We start from the raw sequence: 13,824 nt of genomic DNA on the forward strand, positions 1-13,824 counted from the left end.
GTTAGGCATTGAGCGTGCTTCAGTCGGAATTAGCAGCGGGAGCTGAGCCTGCGTCCAGGGCTGCAGCCGAGTGAGATGGAGCAGTGACGGGGACACGGAGCAGTGACAGGGACATGCCACTCTCTATCCTGAGCACTTTTTTTTCTGCAAACAGGATTAGTGATTCGGCACTGATAGGTTCTGACCCGCCGCCAGCTGGGTGGTGGCGCGGGATACAAGCTGCAGTCGGAGACGAGGGACGATGCAGGTTTTGGGGACAACGGTCCCCACCCACCAGCTGGCCGATGCCCACAGCCGCCCAAGCAATTAAAAGATTAAATTTCACTGTGGTTAGCACACATGGCCTGTTTGCATCAGCATGTGCTTTGCTGCAGGAGATGCCTCCATCTTCCCGACCCCAACTTTACCGCCTGTAAAAACCCACAGACAGCCTTTGCCGCCCTTCCCCCAATCACTTCCAGCCAGGAAGCTAATTAGCAGCTTTGCTTAATTAGCTGAGAGTGGACTTCCTTCTGGAAGAACAGGTCTCAAGTGCCCTCTGTCTGGGGGCTGCCGAGCGAGATGGAGCAAGGAACCAACACAGCCTGGGGTGGATTTTTTTTTAACCATGCGAGTGCCACATGCACACCGCTCTGGCACTCATAAAAGCTATAATCAAAGCTCAGTGGTCCTACCTTGCAATGGCAGGGATAATTTCATATCAGTGGGGTTAATTTTAAGGAGGAGGGCGCATGGCACGTTCTGGAAATCACCCTGCCTAAAGGCATCTCGGTTTCAGCTTCTTCAAAGCTTAGCTGACAGCTCTTCCCTGGATGGACTAAGGTTGGGTAAATCCCCAAGAGTGCAAAGGGCATTTCTGGGAGGATGATGGTGGGCAGCACCCATGGCACAAGGGAGGCCACCTGGAAGCCCAACATTGGCGTCTACCACTGGATGGCTCGGAGGAAAGCACAAGTGGTCCTTCATGGGAATGGGAATACCCTTGAGGTATCTCTGCCTGAACGGACCAAGACCTGGGTGGGGGGAGCACAGTCCAGACACCTCTTTCTGATGCTCAAGGACAGGTTTTTGGGAAAGGCTGGTTCTCCAGCACCCTTGGCCAGGTTGCAACGAGATGGAGGAATCTCTCGTCTTCCCTCATGCTTCCCATGGGCCCATGCCAGCGCTGAGGTGATGACTGTGAAATGGGCTGGCACCCAACCAGAACCTTAAAGACTCCATCGCAGAGCGCGGTGCGGGCTGAGCCCTCAAGCACTTCCACTGGAGCAACGCTGCCCCAGGTCCTCCAGATCCAGGCCTGGGATCTAGCTGCTTCCAATTGCCGTTCGTGAAATGATCATGGAGGCTTCACAGTCAGGTGGGAGATCAGGTCTCCAGCCCAAGAGCCACCTCAGGTCCTTCCAACCCTCTCCTCCTCACCAAGTCTTGCGTTAGTCAAAGCCATGGTAAGTGCATGTTGCCTCCTTTGAAGGTCAAGATAAGAGGTGGGCAGACAGTGGACTTGGCAGAAGGACAGAGGATTGAGTTGCACAAGTCTGTAGGTCTCTGGTGGCTGAGGAAGCCTGATGAGACCTAGGCCGTGGCATGGGCACGTGTCCACTCGCTTCTGGGCACGTGTCCACTCGCTTCTATCGCCTCCTCCCCTCTGGCTGGAAAGGGAGAAGCTGAAGGACTTGGAGACGTTTGGACAAAGTGTGGGAGCAGGGTGGCTTCTGAGGGGACAGCTGTCCTCACATGAAGGCTGGGTACAGGCAGATGGAGAGGCAGGAGGTTGACTGATGGGGGAGAGGTCCTGGGGTTCAGCTGGGAGACCACCCTCATCCATGGCATCATCTTCCCCAAGTGCAGCTTTGGGGTTCAGCTGCCTGAGTCACCCCAGGAGCTGCAGCAGCATCCTTAGGAGCAGGCAGGGATTTTTCTTCTGCTCCTTGACAGTGCTGGCTCAGTGCTCCCGGCCAACAGTTGCTATGAGAGATTTTCTAATATAATGAAGATTAGTGGGTGTCATTAAGAGGATGACGTCTTGCTCCGTCTGTCTAGAAGGCATTTGTAGGAAAGCCCTGCATCCAAATCCCATCGAGAGAGGCAATTACGGTAACTGTTCTTAACCCTTTCCTCTTTATTCCTTCTAGTTTGTGGTCCCTGGAGGCCAGTTGCTTAATGTCCTCATTTTTTTCTCCTGTGGTTCTGTTGAGAGGGTTGATCTCTTTGCTAATCCATGCAGTGGTCTTTGTCAAGAAGTCTGTTTGTTTGTGGGACAAATTCCAGGTCTCTGTCATTGTCCCATGCTTGTGTTGGCCAGTCAATGGATGGAGGGTCCAAGGCTACTAGAGCTGATCTTCAGATCAGAGACCCTCAACTTGCTCCTCTGAATTTGTCTCCTCTCCCAGCACACAGCTGCTCTGCTCCTGTGACACTCTTTGTTCCATTCTGCTGATTGGGTGGATGTCAGGTTCCAAGTGCAGGTGGTCAGGGCTTTGTGGCCACCAGGAAGACGCTGGAGCTTCCTGGTTGAAGGAAATGCAGCGTGTCGGACATGGAGCACAGCAGCAAAGCATTAATGACCCTCTTCTCCCCTTCTGTTCCTTGGGAAACAGGATGTTCATTACTTGCCAAGAACAGAAGAACCAGACCTAAAAATGTGCCCCGGTCGCAGTTATAGGCTCCTCTGCTCTGGGAGAAGGTGAGAAATCTGCTCACTTGAGTATGCAGTGTCCAGCTCTTAGGGATGCCTCCAGTTTGGCCTGGCTGTTCTGTTTGTTCTATAACTCTTAGGTTACACGTGAAAGCAGAGGTGATCAATGGACTGTCCTCCAGCGGTGGAGCAGCTGGAATAGCCCCTAGGGCCTGGGCTTGCTCCTGCCCTGTGAGCCCGTGCCTGTCCACCCTTTCTTTCTTCTCCCAGCTGCAGTGACGGCAACATGCACACTTCAAAGCGGTGGTGAAACCCTTGTTCTGTGCTGGAGAGCTGGAGAAGCTGTGGCCACCCACCACAGCTTGTGTCTGTGCCTTGTTCTATCTCCAGCTCTGCCCTCTTGCTTGTCCTGGCTTTGTCTCTTTGGTAGAGAGGTAGGATGTCCAACCCATGAGCAGGGAGGAGTGGATCCTGTTTCTGCTGGGAGCATGTTAGGACAGCAGGTCGGCAACTGCTTCATCTGCATGGGATCCTTGTAATGCTCTTGATGTGGTCTTCCTCAGTTTGTCCTGGACCTTCCCATCCAGGAGAGTTCAATGAGGTCTTTGATCTTCTGGTGGTTTTCAACATCTCATGGTCAACAGGAGTCACTTCATAGCTGACTGTCTAGCAAAGCAAATATGGAAGCGAGGAGAGAATTGGGGTTGGCTTCCAAAAGACCTGGCACCATCTCTCTGATAGCTCCACAGAGCTTCGTGTGGCCCATCAGGCACCTGAGGTTTAGGAGGTGGTTGTGTCTGTCTGCTGGGCAACCCCTGTTTTGAGACATGGCTGTGGTTTGCCAACTTTTTATGGCTGTCTTCACCTCTTGGCTCTCGCATGGGTTGTGTGCTCCAGATGTTGCTAGATTCCTTCTCCAGCCATGGGAATGTTCAGTGTCCAATTCTTGTACTGACCACGTTCAGCCCTTCTCCGTCTGGGCACAGACTGGCTGGTTGTTGGTGCTGTAGCACCTTCACATGGATGCAGGAAACAGGTTTAATTTGCACTGTTGGCAAAGAGTGAAGCCAGGTACCAAATTCAGGAGGAGACTTGTAGGAGTTTGGAATAAGCCTGGGCAGAAGTGAGAAGCCACCACACCAGACTTTGAACGCAGCTCCTGCCAGCTAGCAGTGCACCGGGTGCGTGAGAATAAATACAGCCATGACACCGGGGAGGAGAAGGTCTCCAACCCCTTCTTGTTGCAACCTCTAAATTCATCCGAGCTTCCCAAGGAAGCCCATTCCCCGGAGCCATCCTGGGGACGGGAGCTCAGCATCTCTGGGCTGAAGCTTCCTTTGCTGCTGGTGTCAATTTTAGCCAAGGCGGCTGCGAGGCCACATTCCTCTTCCAACAATGACAAAGATGCATGTCTCAAGCGTGCCCACAGACATTTGCTGGCCGAGGAGACACCTGCCCAGCAGAAGTGGCGCGGTGGCCGTCCCAGCTGTCCCACGCAGGGACATGTGCTACTGCCAGCTGCTTGATTTATCCTCCGCCTCATTCTGCTCAGGCTTCATTGTTTACGACTGTGAGTTAAGACCACAGCTTAAGGCTTCTCTGTAAATAAATGTGCCCGTTCATGATATTTAAAGGTAAATCTGTTGCCTGGTTTCTTTGGAAGTAATGAAGAGGCACAGACCTAATACCAGTGATTCCTTGGAGAGCCATGAGATTCAAATCCCCTATTTTGGAAGAAAACTGAAGGGCGGTTCGGAGGGTTCATCAGTTCATCACTGTTACTGGGCATACTGCTGTGGTGTAACTTCCTGGGCTGGGACCTCTGCCCCAAGTCCAAGTCTCCATGGGGCAGAAGGGAGGCAAACCCAGTCTCTTCTCCCCATGCAGCTAAAGCTTAAAGCCCCTCTGTCTGACAGCTTCATTTTTGAGGAGCTGGAGCGTCCTTCTTGAATGTAACTTGGAGCCCAGACCATGGAGCCGGGAGCAGTTTCCTCCACACTCTTTGCCACAGCCTGGCACTTCTTCCACGCTCAGCCAAACACTGAACAGTAGTCTTGCTTTGCAAAGTGGATCACTGTCATTATCCTCAGCGTGAGCTGGGTAACTTATCTCAAATATGCGTGTGTAGTGCCCAAGGGATGGTCCTGGAGCGTCCCTCTGAGCCAAGAGCAACCCTTCCTGCTGAGGGGCTTCCAGCAAACAGCCAAGCTCCAGCTTCCAGGACCTGTTCTTCAAAGCCAACATGCTGCTGATGGCAGTATCTGGTGGCTCGCACAAAAACCGGGGCAACAGGTCTAGCTTGGCTTCATGGCCAAAAGCTCTTCTCTAAGAGAAGAAGCTACTCGATCAGCCTTGCCGCAGCTGTGGTAGCAATCAGCAGCTTCAAAGCCACCCATCTCCTGGGATGGGTGGAGGTAAGCCCGTGGGAGGAGGAATGGTCTGGCACATCACCCTAACACCCAGCATCCAGGCTTGGAGATTGGCCACCCACCAAGGACTACAAGACCAATCATGTCCCAGAGCCTGGTCAAAGAGGCAGGAGAGGTCTTCTGGTGGGGAAGAGCTGGGGGAGGTGGCACCAGGCTTCAGACTGAGTCCAAGGGTGTTCATAGCAGGGGTGAATGATTCAGTTTGGAAATACCAAGAGGATGAAGGGCTTCAGCTTAGCAAACAGGGAGGGCTGCGCTCCAGGGTGTGTAAAATCTGCTCCGGATAGGCAAGAGCTAGAAATCACCATTGTAGGAACGTGTTGTCATGCTTACGGAGACAAAGAAAGCAGACCCCTATTGATCTGCTATTTAAGGAAATGTCACTTCTGGTCTCTTTGTATTTTGCAGCTAATTCCTCTTAATGATAAAGGCTTCTCTGTGCTCCCTTCTCTGCGTTCCCTCCTCCCTTTCAAAAAAAGAAAAAACACGTCTTGTTTCAGTGACATTTGGGTTTCAGAAAACAAGCTATTTTGGGTGATTGGTTTAATCATACATCTGAGATGGGGAGAGCAGCCCTGATTGCCTCCTGGGGATCTGGCGTTTGGCTTCCCGCAGGCGTCCGTGCCCTCCATGCGCTGCGCCTGGTGTGCCGTGCCCGCCTCGGCTGCTAGGACGGGTTGTGTTGTGGATCTTCCAGCTTGGCAGACCCTGATCTTACGCTTCCTACTGGTCAGTTCCTGATGAGACTGATCCCAAGGGGGCTCACTGGAGATCCCCTGACCACCTTGGCTTGTCCCCTCATAGCTTGAGAGCTTGCTAATTACAAACCAAGAGGACAAGGTGAGTGCTGTGGCCACGTATGGCAGGTAACCGAAGCTAACGCAGACCTTCAGCAAGGTCAACCTGGCTTTCAGCAATGAGCTACCAGCCCACAGCTCACCAGGGACAGCCGCCCAAGCTCGTTTCAATGTTTGCTTATTAGCTACAGCCCACAAAATCCCTTTGCTATGGATTCGTGGCCTCTGACGGAGGGTCTGCAGGGTGTGCCGCAGACCTGTCCACTGCACCGTGCTCCGCTCAATGTGATGTTCAGAAACAGCTGCTATTTCACAAGAAAACAGGGAGGTTCATCATCTTGGCGGTGTCTCAGAGCCCTGCTTTCCCCCTCACTGCTGCAAAAAGGGTGGCTGAAAAATTCTGTGTTCTTGAATGGGGTGGGGGGAACGGGAAGGCTCGTTATCTGCCTCTTGTCTTGATTCAGCTTCCGTTGCTGCTAATTAGAGCGGATGCCATGGGAGCAGTTTTTCCGAGAGAGGAGTTAGCAGCGCTCGGGCAGCAAACGTGGGAGATATTTCATGTAGAGATTTGGTGTTGCGGTTCTGAAGCTAGAAGTGATCTGATAGTGCCGTCCAGAGACAAGGGATTGGACAATCCCTGAACATTGTAGCCTTCTCCTGTCATTAAAAAAAAAAATACGAATTTTTTTAAAAATAGTACTTTGACAGGGTGGCTTTTCCTTGCCTTAGTCACAGGTATCAATCCTTCAGTAATATTTTAGTTTGAGAATTAAATCGCTGCATGCAGAGGAGCTTTGTGAGACCTTAGACACCCTTCAAGCTAAGCTTTGCAGTCAACAGAGATGGCCTGAAGGTTGGGCTTCAGCCTTCCCATGGCTCTGAATTTCCCCCAACAAGACCGAGTCTGATATTCAGCTTCCAGGACACCCCACAGCTCACATTGCATCCATCAGATGGTTCTCATGATCCCACCGCTGCTATTCAGCAGGAGACAGAAAGCAGAGGGCAGCTGTGACGCCATCCGGTTGGTGGTAATGCTGCACCTTCTCCATGGTTCTTCCATGGATGGGTGATCCTGTCCAGAGCAAAGACCAAGTCCCAGATCAGCCTGGGAAGAGGTTGGCACATCATGGAGGTGGTCTCCTGCCGCACAGCTCTGTCCGGAGCTGTCAGCCCCCCATCATCCCACCGGGAGCAGTGGGTGGCATCTGGTGTCCATGAATACAGGCAGCAACATCAGTCCACCTCCTCCTGATCCCAGCAAGTGTAAAACCTTTCAAATCGCAGTTCCTCTTGGTTTTCCCCATCGGTCATATGCATCGGCCCATCCCAACCAAAGCTAAAGGAGGACGAGAGAGGGAGACCCACAGGCACAGTTAAGTGAAGGCAAGAAGGAAAGGAGAAGCTTGAGGGATGAGAAACAGGACAAAACACAAACCCAAGGGTGCTCTCTGCTGTGCCAGGCTGGTTTTACACTGGCTTTGGGTACCCAGTACAGCCTAATCAGGAGAGCTCAGCCCAATCCATGGCTCAGCTCTGTCCTGTCTCAGCCAGACCATTGCTAGGACATGGCCCAGTCTGGATTCGACTACAGAAACCAGTTTTAGTATCACTGAGGTCGGTGCAGGGGTTGGGAAATTTGAGCCTGGCACTCACACTCCTCTCCAAATAACCACTTTATTGCCCAAACGATGCAGATTTCATCTCGCTCACACTGTTTTCTGTAGGAATTGTTTTTGACCATACCTCCAGGTTTCTTAAAAAATGAAGTCCAAGGAGGACGTGAGATTTCCAGGTGTGTAGATAAAGATGAGAACAGAGATTGCAAGTGTAGAAGGTTTGGAGAGACCATGGTAGGGTTGTGGGCACACCTGCGGTGACCCCTAATCTCATAAAGGTTGTAAGCAACGAGCACTTGAGCAGGAATTTAAAATTTCAGGTACTATCTAAGCTCTGGGATATTTATATATGCTGCAAGCATCTAATACTGTACATACCAATTTAGGGGAATAGGAATACTTGCAGATGAAGAGCAATGAAGTCTTAGGGATGGGGGATTTCAGCCTGTCTTCCTATCCCCTAATTTAGTTACAAATTAGTAAAAAGTTGAGTTTGCTGGTGGCTTTTGCACAGCTATAGAGCCCGGATCGCTGTCCTAAGGACAGTTTCCTAACTGGAAAATTTAAGAGGGATCATCGGAGGCTTCGGTCTGAAGCCCGGACATCTTCTGGGCTCGCTGCAGAGAGCAGGCAGGCTCTTCCCACCTTTGCCTGCATTTGCAGGAAGATATTTCTGTTGCCGGAGCGGCGTCAGGCAGCGTGCCAGGTACAGGGAGGTTTTTCTGCCATCGGCTCATCACTGACCCCGGGCTTCGCAGCGGGATGCGCTCGGCTGTGCCGGCGGTACCCAGCTGGGAGGAGAGGGGGGCTGGGCTGCATCCTTCATCCCCATTCCCAGGCGGGGGGATTGCAGTCGGTCCAGTTTAGCACCGGACGGGGGAATCTTAAAGGCGTTAAGCTCAGGAGGGTGGTGAGAAGTCGCAGGGAGGAGATGCGCCCGGCTCCCGTGGCTGGGGGAGGAAGGTGAGGAAGAGCGAGGGCACGGGGACGGTGGGAAGAGCCCGGGGACGGCACAAGGACCCGGTTGCATTGCGGGGTGGTGGGGGGGTGCCCAGGGATCCTGCGCTTTTCCAGTGGATGTGAGCCCCGATGCATTCACAGGACATTGGAAACCAATATATTTGAATTAATCATTCAAATTAAGGGCTTTTTTCCCTGCCGAGAGGAGAAAACCCATTTAATCCTAGTGCTAAATTATAGTCTTCAGCTGCAAAGCCCAAATAACACTGGGACAAGCAAATGTATCTTGAAAAACTGTGTGTATTTAGGTAGGTATTGTGAATATTCTTGCTTTTAAATCTCCTTTGGAGAAGCGTTGCAGTATCATTCATTTAAAAGCCAGAATGGTGCTGTTAAAATAATTGCACTTAAGCCCAGCTGTGACCCGTGCTTTTATTTCCTAGTCCTGCATTGATTTAATGTAGCTGCCAATCAACTACGTTAAAGGCATCATGGTAGAAATCGCTAATGTAAAAGACAATTTTGGTTGTCATGACTGTTTTTAAGGTAAATAGAGCTGTGGATGGTCTTAATTATTGCAGACATCAGAATAATTCTGTTTTAAGTGTCAGGGATGGCGTCTACTTGCCCGCAGCAGAGATGCGGCACAGGGTGAGGGTTGCTTGTGTCTGTCCTGCCAAAGCAACTGGAAGCAAAGGAATTCCTGGGTGAGGGAGCTGAGGAGCGTGCATGGAGCGTGCACGGAGCGTGCACGGAGCACGCGGAGCCCAGCAGCCTGGTGCCGGAGATTTTTCCTCTCACCTCTGTCATTGACTTTCCAAAAGCTGAAAGAAGATCGCGGAGGTGGTATTTGAGCAGACAGGGAGATTTAAGAGCATAAATCGCTTGAGTGCTTTGGAAAAATCCTTCCCTAAATAAATGCAATGTTTCAGTCCACGGAAATTATGCAAATTTGCAAAGAAATTGATTTCGGTGATGGAAGATTAGAGGGATTTGGGAAGTAGTTTGTCATGGAAATGTACTCAGAGTCGTAAGTAAAATCTTGCCTTCCCCAAAAGGAGAAAATAGCAAAGGGAACCCTGCGCCAAGCCAGAGATAACAGAAATACTTTGAATTTCTGGAGGAGCTCCTGTGCCAGGAGGGTGGCAAGCCTCAGCGAGGCTCGCTCTCCTCTCTAGCAGCATCGCTTTTCATTTACTAGAGTAAATGAGCTGCTCGTGGGCACGGTAGCTGCAGTGATTCAGCTGCAAAAAGGCCTTTCGCAATATTCCTTTTGCAGAGAGAAAATTAAATTTAGTCTGTAGCAATGCTTTCTAGTGTTTAGCAATAATCCAGGGCAGTATGATGGAGCTTTCAGGTTTATTGCTTGCTGTTACTTAATATTTTGATTGAAAGCTCTACCTTGGCTAGATGATTTGATGGGCAGGGCTGCTTCACAGGGATTTTTATTCGTATCCACTGTTGCCAGATGCGGGCTGCTGTCTGAAATATTAATGCTAGCTGCAAATCCAGGAATTAAGAGGTGCTTTCACCGGGTTTGAGTTAAAACACCTGGCCTTAGGATGAATTCCTGTCCGTTTGGGGATGGTGGAAGAGCTGAAGCATGGGGGTGTGCAGAGCATCACTTGGTGCTCAACTCTTACTGCTTTGTGGTACCCGTGTTTTTTAGCTTGGAGGTTGGAAGTTGTTGGGGTAGGAAAAGGGCATCAGACCGGGCAGCTCTCCTTCTCCCCGGTGCTCCTCTGCTGCCAGGTCTGCAGGCAGGGATGCCCACGAAGCTGGCTGAAAACCCACGGGTGACAGCAGGGTGGGCTCAATGTCCGTGCAAGAAGAGGAGTCATTGGAAAAACTTAACGGCATCACTGCAAAACCTCCTCCATCGATGCAGGTGGAAGCGCCTGTGGCTGCAGATCCGGGCTCCGCATGCGGGGAAGGGAAAGCTCTGCCATCCTGCTGCACCTCCCTGCCCGCTCCCACGAGGCAGGGTAACCCCAACGCGTGCTGCCGTCCGTGCCTTGCGTCACGCTTTGCGGTGTTGCCGCATCCCGGAGCATGGCCAGGACTCTGCTCTGGCTGTCGATGTCACCCAGACTATAGACATCACCCAAGCCATAGATGTGACCCAGGTGGCATTGAGGGAACACGATGTTTCAGGGTGTCAGGGGAAGGTGTCCCCCGCAGCTTTCCCTGGTTTTGACTCCTTACGGAGGTGCTGGTCTCCCCTCATTTTATCCGAAGAGGCAGAGGAACACCAGCGGGTTGACCTCCCGTAGCTTTGGAGGTGTCTTGCTCTTTTGCAAATAACTTTGCTGATGCAGGAGAATGGCCACGCATCCCCATCGTCCTCTGGCCTTTGTGGTCCAGCTGGTGTCACCTTGGTGCATCTGGGGGGCTTTGGGGACACCTTCTATATGTCCTGCTCTTTCTAACTGTAGCAGTGCCAGAGTCACCCGCAGGAGCAGGAGGAAAAGGGGCTTGATGATACCAAGGTGACACGCTGACAGCAGCTTGTGCCGCTCAGGCAGCATCGCTTTGCCAAGTGTCGTCGGGGCCGTGTGTTGCAGAGGCTTCCCAAGGTTGCTGATATTTTTAGGGCGATGGCTATTAATCACTCCTTGGCGGCCGTTTGGCATTACAGCCTTTAATGACTCTTTCTGCCGCGCTGGGAGTTCATAACCTAAAAGCAAGCAAGAGCCTCAACCTCATCTCCAAAAACAAAGCACCCATGCACATGGCTGGAGTTTAAATTACTTGTCTGTCTGTAGTAGAAAAATGTGGGGAAAGGAGTAGCAGAAAGGAGAGAGGTAACAAGGACTTGGGCTTGCAGGTGGCCCTGGAGCAGAGAGCAAAGACCTTGGCTCCCAGTCATCCACCCATGAGGTTTAGGGGACCTCAAGGAGGTGCCTGGAGTCTCCCCTTCCTCTGTGATGTGCTGCAAATTGGTAATGAGCCAGTACAGTTTCATCCCAGGGTAGAGAATGAATTGGGGAAACCTGTTTCTGAGCAGCAGTGGGAGGTGGGTGCTGGTGCTCATGGCTTCTGGTCACACTCAAGACCAGAAACAATTTCTTTACCTGCTCCAGAGAAGGAACTAGCTACCAGGAGAACAATTTGCTTGTTCCCGTCCCACCACAAGTTGCCTAAAATTGCTTATCCTTCCCTCGTGTGATGAGTCTTGCCATTGAAAGCAGATGGAGGATGCAAGGACATGCCGAGAGGAGCTGTGAGATTTGGTCTGGGGTTACAAAGTACTTGGAGATGTCTGTGGGCAGCGTCCTCTGCTCTCAGGGGATGAGTCCAGCATGGATGTGGGTTAGTTATGTGTCACCCAGTGGGTGATGGTGCAAGATCCAGCCCATGGGATGCAGAAAACCTGGTGATAATTTCCACTGTACCAGGTATGCCGCTTTGACGGTGCCAAAGCTGGACCGTGCAAGTGGTGACGGATACCGACCCCACGTTAACAAGCAGAAGATACGGTCCATCACTTGGCGACTCAGAGCTTCTCCCATGGGTCATGAATGTTGCTTGCAAATGATTAAGAAACCCAAAGGCAGCTGGTGCTCATGGCAGGACCCCCAGTGCAAGGACCTCTGGGTAGGACACGCTGCCTGGCTCCTCTGCTTTCTTGCCTTGAAAGTTTTGGGGTCTGTATATAAAAAGCAGCTTATTAATGAAGATGAATGACCTTCAGTTGGGCAGGAGAGGAAGAGCAGAAGAAACAGAGAGCGACCAAGGGCTCACGGAGGCCTTTTAGGGGAGAAGATCCCCGCAGAAGCTGCATCCTGCAGCCAAGGAGTTGCATGTATAAACCTGACTTAACAACTAGACTCTTGATAGAATTTGTGATTCTTCTTCAGAATCTCAAAAACGGCATTTCAGTCATTTTAACCATCAGAAGCATGTATGTTCCTGTACTCCCTCTAGATCAGTGGGGGAGGGTATTTCCATTTGTTCACATGAAGAATGAAGCCAAGTTTTGCCTCGATGGGGTTTGGGGTAATTGTAGGGAGAGCTAAGAGCTTCTGCAGACAACGCACCCTTCTGCCATCACTCCAGACTGTGGGGTGCCACCATCTCCTTGGATTTCTGCCCATATGTTTACAGGGTCCATTAGATCCTTGGCGGTGAGCAATGGCATCCGTGTGCATTAACCATTGGAGCAGCCACACGGCATATCCCAGGGATGGTGCTCTGCCTCGGCTGCGCCGCCCCGGTTCCTCCCCAAAAGCCCCGGCTGACGTGGCCAAGACCCTTGGCCAAGACCTTAGTACGTGGTCCGGGCAGGAAAAGCAGCATGTGCAGGAGCAGAGCAAGAGGCTGCTTTCCATTTACATTAGCTGGAAATCAAGCTTGCAGCATTTTAGCTTTGGTAGTCTGAAGGCTGAAGAAATGGGATCTGATAAAAGCAGAGTGCAGGGACTGAGAGAAGATGCTCGAGTTGCTCCAAAACACAGAGCCCACCCACCAGTGGCATATATGCCTATCCTTAATGGGAAAGCCAGCACTGAAAGCATCAAAAAGCACGTGAGGAACCCAGGACTGGTGCCCCACAGCCTCCATGGGATGAGCAGGAGTGTCCCAGTCCGGCAGCCCTGCCGCATCGCTCCAGGTCTGATTTCCCTGGCTCCTGCCCAGCCTTAGTCCAATTATCCATCCCTTTTTCTTCTAGTTTGTCATCCTCAAGATGCAAGTCCCCATCTGCCCTGGTGGCTGCTCAGCCATGGTCCTAACTGGCAGTGTGAGCCAGAGGGTTGGTGATGAGGACGTGCTGGGTCCCGCAGGGTGGTTTAAGCAGCAAGCTGCATCCTTGCAAGAGCACCTTGGGCTTCCCAACCTGAAAACCAGACCTTGAGCTCGCTAATCTGGTGGCAGAACCAGGACGATGTCCATGGAGGAGGCATGCAGCCAGCAGTGGTTGTTGAAGAATATTAAGGGCAGGCCAGTGACCAAGGCTGTAATTACTGCAGTTAGTAACCATGGTGAAAATAAATTAGCATCCTCTGTGGTCAGATAATTGATGAAGGAAGAGGAGACCTCAGTTAACGTCCATGCAGCAGTGGGATGGTGATTCATTGCTGGTGGCTTCATAATCCCTTCTCGCCTGCTGGCATCACGCTGCCTCCAGACCTGCTGCCCTGGCACTGGTAGGAAATCCACCCATTAATGATGGAGCGGGTGGGGGGGTGAAACCAGTCCTTGGTGATCTCCGTAGCAGATCTATCTTCTCACCTCACTCATCATTTTGGCTTGTTGATGCTGGGCAATGCAGCCAAGCATTTCTTGGCACTTCTGACCTGCCAAGGCTTTCCCTCGTCACCCTGCGCCAATAGTTTGTGCTGGTCTGGGCGTGCTGCTATGGTTGTGGAGGGAGTTTCGGGGGT

At 51.7% G+C, this 13,824-nt stretch overlaps 1 protein-coding gene across 5 annotated transcripts in view; it reads left to right on the forward strand.

Moving 5' to 3' along the window:
- Window positions 1-13,824, forward strand: part of ARHGAP39 (Rho GTPase activating protein 39) — a 150,007-nt gene that overhangs the window by 114,763 nt on the left and 21,420 nt on the right. Inside the window, exon 1 of one of the 5 annotated variants that reach the window (XR_007509214.1) lies at window positions 8,348-8,443. The exons of the other annotated variants lie outside the window; for them this stretch is intronic. The gene's annotated coding sequence lies outside the window, so the exon portion shown is untranslated. Of the gene's footprint in view, window positions 1-8,347; window positions 8,444-13,824 lie in introns of those variants that run through there. 5 annotated transcript variants of the gene reach the window in all.

This window comes from Accipiter gentilis, chromosome 2 (assembly GCF_929443795.1).
Source record: "Accipiter gentilis chromosome 2, bAccGen1.1, whole genome shotgun sequence".
NCBI lineage: Eukaryota > Metazoa > Chordata > Aves > Accipitriformes > Accipitridae > Astur > Astur gentilis.